Consider the following 15,936-nt stretch of genomic DNA (forward strand, 5'->3'; position numbering starts at 1 on the left):
TGACCTGACTAGATCATAAATGAACAATTGTCCAGACAGAGGCTTGAGTTTGCGAATTGATGGTTTATTAAACCAACTTTACACAGGCTACTGTTTGGGCCGTAGCACACGCCAAAAAGATAACAGATAACCCACAAGCCAATCGTGACCTTCTCTTGGGAAGCCCAGACGTAAGAGAGAGAGAACAAAAAGCTGAACCTGGTCTTAACTAACAATGCTCCACGCCACTCCGCCAACCACCAGGATGCCCGGCATCAGAACATTCCAGGCATTCCCGTGATTGGCAGATAGCAGGTTGATTGACATGTCGGACCCCGCGAACACCGGGTACTGGTCAGTACAACACAACCACCTCCTAGCCTAACACATAACACACAGCTGTCTGTGCGGGTCGCTACACAGCCCCCCCACCACAAAGTCCCTCGTCCCCGAGGAAACAAACAAAGTCTCTGAAGCGACCCGGAGGTCTCCTTTGCCTGCGTGTCCGTGATGGTCGCAGAGTGCCCCTCTGGGAATCAGGGGATGAAGGCAGGGCTATGGGTGACAAGGAAGCGGGAACGGGTAATACAGTCCGTGGCTCTGGGGAACCACGCGGTGACACAGGGGGGGAGACAGGGGGAGTGGGCTGTCTGGAGCCTTGTCTGCGGCACCTGAGGGTGGGTGCCTGGAGAATGTCATTGCCAGAGAGGGGAATTGTGGGAGTTCCTGGGGTTTGGGGAAAAGAGGCCCCTCTGTATGGGGCTAACCTGTCCCGGTGCAGTGCCACCTTTCTCCCCCTGGGAGGAAGCTGCACACGGTACACAACCTCCCCTACCCTCTCCAGGACACTGCAGGGTCCCACCCAGTGACTGTCCAACTTGGGGCATCTGCCTTTTTTCCTTAGGGGGCTGTAGACCCAGACCAGCTCCCCAGCCACAAAGTGCCTTCCCCGGGTGTGCACGTCATAGTTCCTTTTCTGCCTCACACCTGCATTCACCAGCTGCTCCCTGGCGAAGGTGTGGGCTGTCTCCAGGCGGTCCTGGAGTCTCCGGGCATACTCCGGCCCCGGAGGAACATGAGGGCTATCCAGGGGCCGACCAAACGCCATCTCCGCAGGGGTGCGGATCTCTCTCCCCAGCATGAGGAGGGCAGGCGTGCAGGAGGTGGAGTCTTGGACAGCGGAGCGGCATGCCATGAGGACCATAGGCAGGTGCTTGTCCCAGTCCCGCTGGTGTTTGGAAGAGACGATGGCCAGCTGCTGTCCAAGCGTTTTGTTGAAGCGCTCCACAAGGCCATCACTTTGAGGATGGAGAGGAGTAGTGCGGGTCTTGTGCATACCCAGCCTCTCACACATGGTGGCGAACACACGGGACTCAAAGTTTCTGCCTTGGTCGCTGTGGATGGACTCTGCAGCTCCAAACCTGCTGAACATCCCCGCTGTCAGGGCGTCGACGATGGTCTCTGCCTCCTGGTCAGGCAGAGCATAGGCCTCGGGCCATTTTGTGAAATAGTCCATGGCCGTGAGCACCCAGCGGTTTCCACTGTCTGTGGTGGGGAACGGCCCAACTACATCCACTCCCACCCTCTCCATGGGAGCCCCCACTGGGAACTGTTGGAGCTGAGCATGAGAGCGGCCTGGGGGCCCTTTCTCGCTGTGCAGTTGTCACAGCGGCGACAAAAGTCCTCCACATCCCTCTTGTGCTGCCCCCAGTAGAAGCCCTGACGGAGACGGCGCAGTGTTTTTGTGACCCCAAAGTGTCCAGTCCCCACCCCCATGAGTACTCTGGAGCACAGCCTCCCGCAATGCTTTTGGGACCACCACCTGCCACCTCTCCTCTCCCGTAGCTGACTCCTTCCATGCCCGCTGTAGCACGCCATCAGCCAGCCGCAGTCTCTCAAACTTCGACCACAACCCTTTGGTCGCGAGTGAGAGCGCTGTCACCTCTTCCCATGGTGGCCTCACCTGCGCCTCTACCCACTGTAGCACTGGCTGTAGGTCTGTGTCCCGTCCCTGCTGCTGCCGCCATTCAGCCACGTCGACAGTCTGCAGCTCGCAGCAGACCGGCCCGCTCGCCCGACACACTGTGGCACAGACACCCTCCTCTGCCCGCAGCTCTCTCTCCCATCCCTCTCTCCGTTCACAGTGGCGGCAGCCGTCTGCAGTACAGGGCCGACGGGACATGGCGTCGGCGTTGGAGTGGCGTGCCCCTGCCCTGTGCACCACCGTGAAGTCATACGGCTGAAGCTCCTCCAACCAGCGTGCCACCTGCCCCTCTGGCTCTCTGAAAGACATGAGCCACTGGAGAGCAGAGTGGTCAGTCCTTACAGTAAAGGGCAGACCACCCAGGTAGTACTTGAAGTGTTTGACGGAAGCCACAACAGCCAAGAGCTCCCGCCGGGTGACACAGTAGCGGCGCTCATGTTTGTCAAATGTTTTGCTGAAGTACGCCACCACTCTCTCCCCCTCTGGCCCCACCTGGGCCAGCACCCCACCCATGCCCACATTGCTCGCGTCTGTGTCCAGGATAAAGGGCAAGGTGAGGTCAGGGGGGGCGAGCACGGGGGCCTCGATCAGTGCACGTTTGAGGGTGTTGAACGCCTCCTCACACTCCACTGTCCAAGTGAAAGTCTTGTCCTTCGGCAGCAGGCGGTTCAGTGGAGCAGCAACGCTTGAGAAGCCCCGTACAAACCTCCTGTAGTACGAGGCCAGGCCCAGGAAGCTCTTCAGCTGACGCTGGTCGGTGGGGGTGGGCCAGTCTCTGACAGCCCCTACCTTGTCCTCCATGGTGCTGATCCCCTCCTTCCCCACTCGGTGGCCCAAGAAGGACACCTCTCTCCTCATGAAGTGGCACTTCTCGGGGTGGAGCTTCAGACCTGCGGCAGCCACCCTCTCCAGCACACGCCATAGCGCCCCCAGGGCTGACTGGAAGGAGCTGCCATGGGCCAGGATGTCATCGAGGTATACCAGACACTGCTGTCGGGGGATGCCATCCAGCACCCTGTCCATCAAACGCTCAAAAGTAGCTGGAGCGTTGCACAGGCCAAAGCACAGGACCTTGAACTGCCAGTGTCCTCTGTTAGTGGAGAACGCAGTTTTGGCTCTGGCCTCTGGGGAGAGGGGCACCTGCCAGTAGCCACTGCGGAGGTCTAGTGAGGAGAACCAGGAGGACCCCCTAACCAGGTCCAGCGACTCATCGATACGTGGTATGGGGTATGAGTCCTTCCTGGTTACCTCATTCAGCCGCCTGTAGTCCGCACAGAACCTCAGCTTGCCCCCTTCTTGGAACCATGACGACTGGCGCCGCCCAGGGGCTGTCTGAGGGCTCAATGAAGTCTGCCCGCTGCATCTCCAACACAGCCTTGTCTGCCGCCTCCTGGCGTGCCAGCGGGATACGGCGGGGACGCATCTTGATGGGTCGAGCATCACCTGTGTCGATCTCATGCTGCACCAGATGAGTCTGACCCACCTCTTCCTCACTCAACGCAAAGCTGTCTCTGAATTCAAACAGCAACTGCCACAACCGTTCCTGCTGCTCGGGGTCAAGACCAACACAGTTCCTCCCCCATATCTCCCTCACTGCAGACAGTGTCCTCTCCTCTCCCATCTGGGGTAGCTGGGCTGGGGGGTTGCGGCCCGGGCTCACAGAGGGCTGTGTCATGGAGGTAGCTGGGGGAATGTAACACACCGCCATAGGTGACAGGGGGACTGGGGAAAAGTCACACACAGCTGTGGGGGAGGGGGCGCAGCCATGAGTCTCTGCTGCTTTAACTGTTGGAGTAAAGGGTTTGTAGGGTTGAGTGAATGTGACATTAGGGGGAGCCATGGTGACTTCCGTCCCTCCCTGGAAGCTCAGTGTGCCCCTATTTAGGTCTAACTGGCAGCCTGTGCTCCTAAGAAAGTCCAACCCCAGGATACAAGGGTCCTGCACAGCCACCACCCACACAGGATGATGCACAGTCCTGCCCCCTACTGTCAGAGTCATTATTCCCTTCCCTTTCATGGGTGCCAGCTCACCTGTGACTGTGCGGAGCTGCACAGTTGTAGGCTCACACTGAGTCCAACCTGGCACAATATCTGGCCTCACCAGGGTTACTGTGGACCCAGTGTCCACCAGGGCGGCGCAGGGCACCCCCTCCACAGTGACAGGGACATGACAAAAGTCCCCAACACAGGTCCGGCCCACCACAACAACAGGCTCCATCCGCTTGCCCTCGTCTGCTTCTGGGGGAAGTGGAGCCTTGCTTCCCCGTCTGTGCCGGTGGGCTCCTCCTGAAGATGATGGTGGTTGGGATAGAAAGCCAGGGGTCCGCACTACCCGGTCTATGCGGACCCCGAGCCGTTTCCCTGAGCTCTGGGGGACATGGGGCAATCTCGGCGCAGATGGCCTGGCTGGCCACAACCCCAGCAGACCCTGGGACCAGGGCTTGTGTTTCGTGCCGCCTGTAGCGACACAGCCCGAATGAGTTTTGTCATTTCGGCCACCCAAGCAGGCTTTTCCGGCTCCGGGCTGCTCTGCCCCCAGCTCGCACAGAGGGTGTGTCTCCCTGCACCCCACCAAAGCCCCAGCTGAAGCCCCAGCCCACACCAGCTCCCTCTCCAAAGCCATCTCCAAGGCTGTCTGCAATGACTCAGGATGAGCCAGCTGGGTCTGTATGCGCAGCTCCGTAGGAGAGAGCGCCTGTATGAACTGGTCCCGTGCTAGCTCGCTCTGCACGGAGGGGGCATGTGAGCATATGCCCGCCGAGAGAGGCTCTCAATGTCATTAGCTAGCACCCGTAGAGGCTCTCCAGGCTGTCTGCGTCTATTACTCAGTTCGGAGCGCAGTAGCCCGGGCTGTACACACTGTCCATAGCGCCTCCTCAGTGCTCCCACTAAAGCACCATAATCATGCCTGTCCTCGGGGCTAATCAATATCAAACAGGCCAGAGCTTCATCCGTGAGGCATAAAGCCAACTGCAGTGCCCTTTCTTCATCCGACCACCCCCTAAAATGAGCTAACAGTTCAAACTGAGCATGAAAAGCTTCCCAATCCGCCTTACCGGAATACTTCGGGGTCTTAACAGATACGGACGCAGCCGGGAACTGGGCGCCACCATGTTTGTTTACATCCTGAGCCCCAGATTCCTCGTCACGCCGCGTCGACGTCGCCACTTCGGTCCGCCCACCAGAATCCGCGCGAAATACAGACGATGAAGCACTCATGCCCACTTCAGCCGCCATCGCTCTAACGTCCTCCCTCAAGCGGCCTCTGCGCTCCGACGCCCTGGCGATCTCCTCAGACAGAACCCCCGACGTCCATTCACACGCACCTCCTTGGCCATAATCGTCCCCTACCTCCACCTTCACTTTCGGATTCCCTCGACGCATTTTCAATCCCCGTTCTCACCTACGGTAGCTAGCCACATAAGTCAGCTAGCTAGCTGGCTAACTTGTATCAACGTTTTTACTTCTGACACCAATGTAATGACCTGACTAGATCATAAATGAACAATTGTCCAGACAGAGGCTTGAGTTTGCGAATTGACGGTTTATTAAACCAACTTTACACAGGCTACTGTTTGGGCCGTAGCACACGCCAAAAAGATAACAGATAACCCACAAGCCAATCGTGACCTTCTCTTGGGAAGCGCAGACGTAAGAGAGAGAGAACAAAAAGCTGAACCTGGTCTTAACTTCCAATGCTCCACCCCCCCTCCACGCCACTCCGCCAACCACCAGGATGCCCGGCATCAGAACATTCCAGGCATTCCCGTGATTGGCAGATAGCAGGTTGATTGACATGTCGGACCCCGCGAACACCGGGTACTGGTCAGTACAACACAACCACCTCCTAGCCTAACACATAACACACAGCTGTCTGTGCGGGTCGCTACATTATTAAAAGTTTACACACATTTTACGCAAATACTATAACGCTGAAAGTGATTGTGCAGGCTATATTTAAAACAATACACTTTTAATAAAATAGAAATGTGCACTGAGTGCACAAAACATTAAGACCACCTTCCTAGTTGCACGAGTCCCCCACAGTTCTGTCAAGTTGGCTGGATGTCCTTTGGAGGATGGACCATTTTTGATACACACGGGAAACTGCAGTGAAAAACCCAGAAGCCTTGTAGTTCTTGACACAAACCAGTGTGCCTGGCACCAACTACCATACCCCGTTCAAAGGCACTTAAATATTTTGTCTTCCCCATTCACCATATGAATGGCACACATACACAATCCATGACTCAATTGGCTCAAGGTTTACAAATCCGTATTTAACCTGTTTCCTCCCCTTCATTTACACTGATTGCACTTTAAAGCATTTCATCGGTAGCCATGAAGTACTTTGAAAGGCTGGTCATGGCTCACATCAACACCATCATGCCGGAAACCCTAGAACCACTTCAATTCGATACTGCCCCAACAGATCCACAGATAACGCAATCTCAATCGCACTCCACACTGCCCTTTCCCACCTGTACAAAAGGCACACCTATGTGAGAATGCTGTTCATTGACTACAGCTCAGCTTTCAACACCATAGTGCCCACAAAGTTCATCACTAAGCTAAGGAACCTCTGACTAAACACCTCCCTCTGCAACTGAATCCTGGACTTCCTGACGGGCCGCCCCCAGGTGGTAAGGGTAGGCAACAACACATCTGCCACGCTGATCCTCAACACTGGGGCCCCTCAAAGGTGCGTGCTTAGTCCCCTCCTATACTCAATATTCACCCACGACTTTGTGGCCAAGCACGACTCCAACACCATTATTACGTTTTCTGAAGACACAACAGCCTGATCACCGACAACGATGAGACAGCCTATGCTGCCCTACTAAGCAAAAAGGCAGTAACTGCTCATTTGGTCGAAAATTGGTTAATGTAATTTTTGCTAGAGGACAACAACCTCTCCCTAAATATGAGCAAGACAAAGGAGCTGATCGTGGACTATAGGAAAAATCAAATCAAAACACATTTTATTTGTCACATGAGCCGAATACAACCTTATAGTGAAATGCCTACTTACAAGCCCTTTAACCAACCATGCCGTTTGAAGAAAAATACCTACAAAAAACGAGAAACAAAACAAACAAATAATTAAAAAGCAGCAGTAAAATAACAATAGCGAGGCTATATACAGGGGGTACCGGTACATAATCAATGTGCTGGGGCACAGGTGGGTCAAGGTAATTGAGTTAATATGTACATGTAGGTAGAGTTATTGAAGGGACCATGCATCGATAATAACAGAGAGTAGCAGCAGCGTAAAAGGGGGGGGGGGGGGGTAATGCAAATAGTCTGGGTAGCCATTTGATTAGATGTTCAGGAGTCTTATGGCTTGGGGGTAGAAGCTGTTTTAGAAGCCTCTTGGACCTAGACTTGGCTCTCTGGTAAGGCTTGTGGTGCGGTAGCAGAGAGAACAGTCTATGACTAGGGTGGCTGGAGTCTTTGAACATTTTTAGGGCCTTTCTCTGACACAGCCTGGTATACAGGTCCTGGATGGCAGGAAGCTTGGCCACAGTGATGTACTGGCCCATATGCTTTACCCTCTGTAGTGCCTTGAGGGCGGAAGCTGAGCAGTTGCCATACCAGGCAGTGATACAACCCATCAGGATACTCTTGATGGTGCAGCTGTAGAACCTTTTTAGGATCTGAGGACCCATGTCTCCTGATGGGGAGAAGGTTTTGTCGTGCCCTCTTCACAACTGTCTTGGTGTGCTTGGACCATGTTAGTTGGTTGGTGATGTGGACGCCAAGAAACTTGAAGCTCTCAGCCTGCTCCACTACAGCCCCACTACAGCCCCCTGAACAGGCCCCTATTAACATCGACGGGGCTGAAGTGGAGAGGGTCAAGTTCCATAAGTGTCCACATCACCAAATGCACATGAGCAAATGTATGAATATGTTAACAAACAGGGTCTAATGTATGATTTTCATTCGGGTTTTAGAAAAACATACTCCACTGAATCATGTCTACTTTACTTGACTGACTTCATCAGGAAAGAGATTGATGAGGGAAATCTGTGTGGTACTGCTTGACCTACAGGAGGCCTTTGATACAGTGTCTCCTTATCTCCAAACTGGAGGGACTGGGGTTAAGCAGTATCACTCTAGGCTGGGGAAAGTCCTATTTATCAGGAAAAGAGCAAATAGTAGAGGTTAATGGTTCACTGTCTCAGGCAAAACCAATGAGTTGTGGCGTTCCACAGCGGAGCGTGCTTGGGCCTCTGCTGTTTTTATTGTATATTAACAATATGAAAGATGCTTGTTCTTGCTGTCTTTTTCTTTATGCGAATGACGACACTTCTGGTGTCTCACAAAAGTACAACTATGTTGGAGAGCATACTTAGCACAGAGCTTACTAACATAAGCAAATGGCTTGGAGAAAATAAGCTATCTCTGCACTTAGAAAAAACAGAAGCAATTATTTTTGTATATAGATTGTGTATTGTGTATAAATTGTGTAGGTCTCCTGAAATCAGAGTGGAGTTAGGGGGTGAGGTGCTGACTACTAAAACCTCTGTTAGCTACTTGGGATGAATGGAGGTAGTGGGTGAGGTGCTGACTACTAAAACGTCTGTTAGCTACTTGGGATGAATGGAGGTAGTGGGTGAGGTGCTGACTACTAAAACGTCTGTTAGCTACCTGGTATGAATGGAGTTAAGGTGGAGGTGCTGACTACTAATAGCTCTATTAGCTACCTGGGAAGAATTGAGTTAGGGGGGGAGGTGCTGACTACTAAAATTTCTGTTAGCTACCTGGTGATATTTGACTTATGGGGGAGGTGCTGACGACTAAAATCTCTTTTAGCTCCCTGTAATGTTTGGGGTTAGGGGGTGAGGTGCTGCCTACTTTAACCTCTGTTAGCTACCTGGGATGAATGGAGTTTGGAGGGGAGGTGCTGACAACTAAAACCTATATTAGCTACCTGGGATGAATTGAGATGGGGGAGAGGTGTTGATTTCTAAAACCTCTGTTAGCTACCAGGGATGAATTGAGTTAGGGGGGAGGTGCTGACTACTAAAACCTCTGTTAACTACCTGGGATGAATGGAGTTAGGCGGTGAGGTGCTGACTACTAAAACCTGTTAGCTACTAGCGATGAATGGAGTTATGGGGGGAGGTGCTGACTACTAAAACTTCTGTTAGCTACCTGGTAATATGAGTTATGGGGGAGGTGCTGATGACTAAAACCTCTTTTAGCTCCCTGTGATGAATGGGGTTAGGGGGTGAGGTGCTGCCTACTCATAACCATGTTAGCTACCTAGGATGAATGGAGTTAGGGTGTGGTACTGGCTACTAAAACCTCTGTTAGCTACCTGGTATGAATGGAGTTAGGGGGGAGGTGTTGATTTCTAAAACCTCTGTTAGCTACCAGGGATGAATTGAGTTAGGGGGGAGGTGCTGACTACTAAAACCTCTGTTAACTACCTGGGATGAATGGAGTTAGGCGGTGAGGTGCTGACTACTAAAACCTGTTAGCTACTAGCGATGAATGGAGTTATGGGGGAGGTGCTGACTACTAAAACTTCTGTTAGCTACCTGGTAATATGAGTTATGGGGGAGGTGCTGATGACTAAAACCTCTTTTAGCTCCCTGTGATGAATGGGGTTAGGGGGTGAGGTGCTGCCTACTCATAACCATGTTAGCTACCTGGGATGAATGGAGTTAGGTGGTGAGGTGCTGCCTACTTCAACCTCTGTTAGCTACCTAATGTGCATAGAGTTAGGGGGTGAGGTGCTGACTACTTAAATCTCTGTTTGCTAACTGGGATGAATGGAGTTATGGGGGGAGGTGCTGACAACTAAAACCTCTGTTAGCTACCTGGGATGAATTGAAATAGTGGAGAGGTGAGGATTTCTAAAACCTCTGTTAGCTACCTGGGATGAATGGAGTTTGGAGGGGAGGTGCTGACAACTAAAACCTCTGTTAGCTACCTGGGATGAATTGAAATAGTGGAGAGGTGAGGATTTCTAAAACCTCTGTTAGCTACCAGGGATGAATGGAGTTATGGGGGGAGGTGCTGACTACTAAAACCTCTGTTAACTACCTGGGATGAATGGAGTTAGGAGGTGAGGTGCTGACTACTAAAACCTGTTAGCTACTAGCGATGAATGGAGTTATGGGGGGAGGTGCTGACTACTAAAACTTCTGTTAGCTACCTGGTAATATGAGTTAGGGGGAGGTGCTGACGACTAAAACCTCTGTTAGCTCCCTGTGATGAATGGGGTTAGGGGGTGAGGTGCTGCCTACTCATAACCATGTTAGCTACCTAGGATGAATGGAGTTAGGGTGTGGTACTGGCTACTAAAACCTCTGTTAGCTACCTGGTATGAATGGAGTTAGGGGGGAGGTGCTGACTACTAAAACCTCTGTTAGCTCCCTGGGATGAATAGAGTTAGGGGGGAGGTGCTGATTACTAAAACCTCTGTTAGCAACCTGGGATGTATGTATTTTAGGGGGTGAGGTACTGACTACTAAACCCTCAATTAGCTACCTGGTATGAATGGTATTAGGAGGGAGGTGCTGACTACTAAAACGTATATAAACTACCTTGGATCAATGGAGTTAATGGTGAGGTGCTGACTACTAAAACCTCTGTTAGCTACCTGGGATTAATGGAGTTAGGGGGGAGGTGCTGACTACTAAAACCTCTGTTAGCTACCTGGGATCAATGGAGTTAGGGGGGGAGGTGCAGACTACCAAAACCTCTGTTAGCTACCAGGCATGAATGGAGTTAGGGGGGAGGTGCAGACTACCAAAACCTCTATTAGCTACCTGGGATGAATGGAGTTAGGGGGGAGGTGCAGACTACCAAAACCTATGTTAGCTACCTGGTATGAATGGAGTTAGGGTGGAGGTGCTGACTACTAAAACCTCCTTTAGCTACCTGGGATGAATGGAGTTAGGGGGGAGGTGCTGACTACTAAAACTTATATTAGCTACCTGGAATGAATGGAGTTAGGGGGTGAGGTGCTGACTACTAAAACCTCTGTTAGCTACCTGGTACATCCTGCTTTGGGTGCTTATCTAATCTTATGAAGGGGAAGCTCCAGATAGCCTAGAATAAACTGGGTAGTATTGAAAGTGAGTCCACATACTCACATAGGCAGGAGCTGCTTTCAGGAACTAAACTGGCTGCAGATTAGACTATGTTTGGTTTACAGGGGTATTTATGGTCCTGCGCCCAGATATCTAAGTGATTACTTTCCTCGTGTTAGGGATGCACACAATCACAGCACCAGATCATGTGTTGATCTTTTATCCGTCATCCACACTGATATGGCCAGACATGCAGAGATGAACCTGGTCATCAGAAGGTAAAGGAGAAGATTAATTGTGTGTCTGATGTGTACTTATACAGATTCAGGAGTAATGCTGGGAAAGGTTCTTTCATGTATACTGGAGCCTCAGAATGGATTGAGTTGCCTCTGTCCATAAAAACAACGTCCTCTCTGGGCAACTTTAAAAATAAAGTAAAAATATGTTTTATGTCTTCTGTGCCCATATGAATAACTCCTATGATGTAACTGGAATAATGAGATAGATGTTCTTCTTCTCTGTTGTTTTATTATGTGTTTGATCTTGTCTAGCCATCTTGTCTCAAGAGGACCACCAGACTTTATTGCGTTACATTTACATTTACATTTACATTTAAGTCATTTAGCAGACGCTCTTATCCAGAGCGACTTACAAATTGGTGAATTCACCTTCTGACATCAGTGGAACAGCCACTTTACAATAGTGCATCTAAATCATTTAAGGGGGGGGTTGAGAAGGATTGCTTTATCCTATCCTAGGTATTCCTTGAAGAGGTGGGGTTTCAGGTGTCTCCGGAAGGTGGTGATTGACTCCGCTGTCCTGGCGTCGTGAGGGAGTTTGTTCCACCATTGGGGGGCCAGAGCAGCGAACAGTTTTGACTGGGCTGAGCGGGAACTGTACTTCCTCAGTGGTAGGGAGGCGAGCAGGCCAGCGGTGGATGAACGCAGTGCCCTTGTTTGGGTGTAGGGCCTGATCAGAGCCTGGAGGTACTGCGGTGCGTTCCCCTCACAGCTCCATAGGCAAGCACCATGGTCTTGTAGCGGATGCGAGCTTCAACTGGAAGCCAGTGGAGAGAGCGGAGGAGCGGGGTGACGTGAGAGAACTTGGGAAGGTTGAACACCAGACGGGCTGCGGCGTTCTGGATGAGTTGTAGGGGTTTAATGGCACAGGCAGGGAGCCCAGCCAACAGCGAGTTGCAGTAATCCAGACGGGAGATGACAAGTGCCTGGATTAGGACCTGCGCCGCTTCCTGTGTGAGGCAGGGGCGTACTCTGCGGATGTTGTAGAGCATGAACCTACAGGAACGGGCCACCGCCTTGATGTTAGTTGAGAACGACAGGGTGTTGTCCAGGATCACGCCAAGGTTCTTAGCGCTCTGGGAGGAGGACACAATGGAGTTGTCAACCGTGATGGCGAGATCATGGAACAGGCAGTCCTTCCCCGGGAGGAAGAGCAGCTCCGTCTTGCCGAGGTTCAGCTTGAGGTGGTGATCCGTCATCCACACTGATATGTCTGCCAGACATGCAGAGATGCGATTCGCCACCTGGTCATCAGAAGGGGGAAAGGAGAAGATTAATTGTGTGTCGTCTGCATAGCAATGATAGGAGAGACCATGTGAGGTTATGACAGAGCCAAGTGACTTGGTGTATAGCGAGAATAGGAGAGGGCCTAGAACAGAGCCCTGGGGGACACCAGTGGTGAGATCGCGTGGCGAGGAGACAGATTCTCGCCACGCCACCTGGTAGGAGCGACCTGTCAGGTAGGACGCAATCCAAGCGTGGGCCGCACCGGAGATGCCCAACTCGGAGAGGGTGGAGAGGAGGATCTGATGGTTCAGTGTCGAAGGCAGCCGATAGGTCTAGAAGGATGAGAGCAGAGGAGAGTTAGCTTTAGCAGTGCGGAGCGCCTCCGTGATACAGAGAAGAGCAGTCTCAGTTGAATGACTAGTCTTGAAACCTGACTGATTTGGATCGAGAAGGTCATTCTGAGAGAGATAGCGGGAGAGCTGGCCAAGGACGGCACGTTCAAGAGTTTTGGAGAGAAAAGAAAGAAGGGATACTGGTCTGTAGTTGTTGACATCGGAGGGATCGAGTGTAGGTTTTTTCAGAAGGAGTGCAACTCTCGCTCTCTTGAAGACGGAAGGGACGTAGCCAGCGGTCAGGGATGAGTTGATGAGCGAGGTGAGGTAAGGGAGAAGGTCTCCGGAAATGGTCTGGAGAAGAGAGGAGGGGATAGGGTCAAGCGGGCAGGTTGTTGGGCGGCCGGCCGTCACAAGAGGCGAGATTTCATATGGAGAGAGAGGGGAGAAAGAGGTCAGAGCACAGGGTAAGGCAGTGTGAGCAGAACCAGCGGTGTCGTTTGACTTAGCAAACGAGGATCGGATGTCGTCGACCTTCTTTTCAAAATGGTTGACGAAGTCATCTGCAGAGAGGGAGGAGGGGGGAGGGGGAGGAGGATTCAGGAGGGAGGAGAAGGTGGCAAAGAGCTTCCTAGGGTTAGAGGCAGATGCTTGGAATTTAGAGTGGAAGAAAGTGGCTTTAGCAGCAGAGACAGAGGAGGAAAATGTAGAGAGGAGGGAGTGAAAGGATGCCAGGTCCGCAGGGAGGCGAGTTTTCCTCCATTTCCGCTCGGCTGCCCGGAGCCCTGTTCTGTGAGCTCGCAATGAGTCGTCGAGCCACGGAGCGGGAGGGGAGGACCGAGCCGGCCTGGAGGATAGGGGACATAGAGAGTCAAAGGATGCAGAAAGGGAAGAGAGGAGGGTTGAAGAGGCAGAATCAGGAGATAGGTTGGAGAAGGTTTGAGCAGAGGGAAGAGATGATAGGATGGAAGAGGAGAGAGTAGCGGGGGAGAGAGAGCGAAGGTTGGGACGGCGCGATACCATCCGAGTAGGGGCAGTGTGGGAAGTGTTGGATGAGAGCGAGAGGGAAAAGGATACAAGGTAGTGGTCGGAGACTTGGAGGGGAGTTGCAATGAGGTTAGTGGAAGAACAGCATCTAGTAAAGATGAGGTCGAGCGTATTGCCTGCCTTGTGAGTAGGGGGAAGGTGAGAGGGTGAGGTCAAAAGAGGAGAGGAGTGGAAAGAAGGAGGCAGAGAGGAATGAGTCAAAGGTAGACGTGGGGAGGTTAAAGTCGCCCAGGACTGTGAGAGGTGAGCCGTCCTCAGGAAAGGAGCTTATCAAGGCATCAAGGTCATTGATGAACTCTCCGAGGGAACCTGGAGGGCGATAAATGATAAGGATGTTAAGCTTGAAAGGGCTGGTAACTGTGACAGCATGGAATTCAAAGGACGCGATAGACAGATGGGTAAGGGGAGAAAGAGAGAATGACCACTTGGGAGAGATGAGGATCCCGGTGCCACCACCCCGCTGACCAGAAGCTCTCGGGGTGTGCGAGAACACGTGGGCGGACGAAGAGAGAGCAGTAGAAGTAGCAGTGTTGTCTGTGGTGATCCATGTTTCCGTCAGTGCCAAGAAGTCGAGGGACTGGAGGGAGGCATAGGCTGAGATGAACTCTGCCTTGTTGGCCGCAGATCGGCAGTTCCAGAGGCTACCGGAGACCTGGAACTCCACGTGGGTCGTGCGCGCTGGGACCACCAGATTAGGGTGGCCGCGGCCACGCGGTGTGGAGCGTTTGTATGGTCTGTGCAGAGAGGAGAGAACAGGGATAGATAGACACATAGTTGACAGGCTACAGAAGAGGCTACGCTAATGCAAAGGAGATTGGAATGACAAGTGGACTACACTTATCGAATGTTCAGAACGTTAAGCTTACGTAGCAAGAATCTTATTGACTAAAATGATTGAAATGATACAGTACTGCTGGAGTAGGCTAGCTGGCAGTGGCTACGTTGTTGACACTACACTAATCAAGTCGTTCCGTCGAGTGTAATAATTTCTACAGTGCTGCTATTCGGGGGCTAGCTGGCTAGCTAGCAGTGTTGATTACGTAACGTTACGTTAAAAGAACGACAATAGCTGGCTAGCTAACCTAGAAAATCGCTCCAGACTACACAATTGTCTTAGATACAAAGACGGCTATGTAGCTAGCTAGCTACGATCAAACAAATCAAACCGTTGTACTGTAATGAAGTGAAATGAAAATGTGATACTACCTGTGGAGCGAGGCGGAATGTTGACCGGGTTGTTGAAGTTCAATTCGGAAGACGTTGGCTAGCTGTTGGCTAGCTAGCTAGCAGTGACTCCTACGTTAAGGACGACAAATAGCTGGCTAGCTAACCTCGGTAAATTAAGATAATCACTCTAAGTCTACACACTCTAAGCTACACAATTACCTTGGATACGAAGACAGCAAAGACAACTATGTAGCTAGCTAACACTACACTAATCGAGTCGTTGAGTGTAATAGTTTCTACAGTGCTAGTGGACGTTAGCTAGCTGCTGTGCTAGTGGACGTTAGCTAGCTGCTGGGCAGAAAGCAGTGTAGACTACGTTAGGACGACGAAATACGATAATTACGCAATTATCTTTGATACAAAGACGGCTATGTAGCTAGCTAAGAAGAAATTGCTAAGATTAGACAAATCAAACCGTTGTACTATAATGAAATGTAATGAAAAGTTATACTACCTGCGGACCGAAGTGTAGATGCGACCGCTCGCTCCAACCCGGAACCGGCGTTATCCTCAATGATTTTATTAATGTGCATGTGTATTGCTTTTTCAAGTTTTATGTGTGCTTGTTTTTTTTAAATGGTAAAATGAATAAACTAACTGAACAACTAACTATCATGGTCCAAGCACACCAAGACAGTTGTGAAGAGGGCACGACAAAACCTACTCCCCCTCAGGAGACTGAAAAGATTTGGCATGGATCCCCAGATTCTCAAAAAGTAAGCATTTCACAGCATGGATCCCCAGATTCTCACTTCCTCGATCTTTCGCTGAAACTCGTTTTGGGCTGAGATAAT

Source organism: Oncorhynchus masou, chromosome 26 (assembly GCF_036934945.1).
Source record: "Oncorhynchus masou masou isolate Uvic2021 chromosome 26, UVic_Omas_1.1, whole genome shotgun sequence".
Classification (NCBI taxonomy): Eukaryota; Metazoa; Chordata; class Actinopteri; order Salmoniformes; family Salmonidae; genus Oncorhynchus; species Oncorhynchus masou.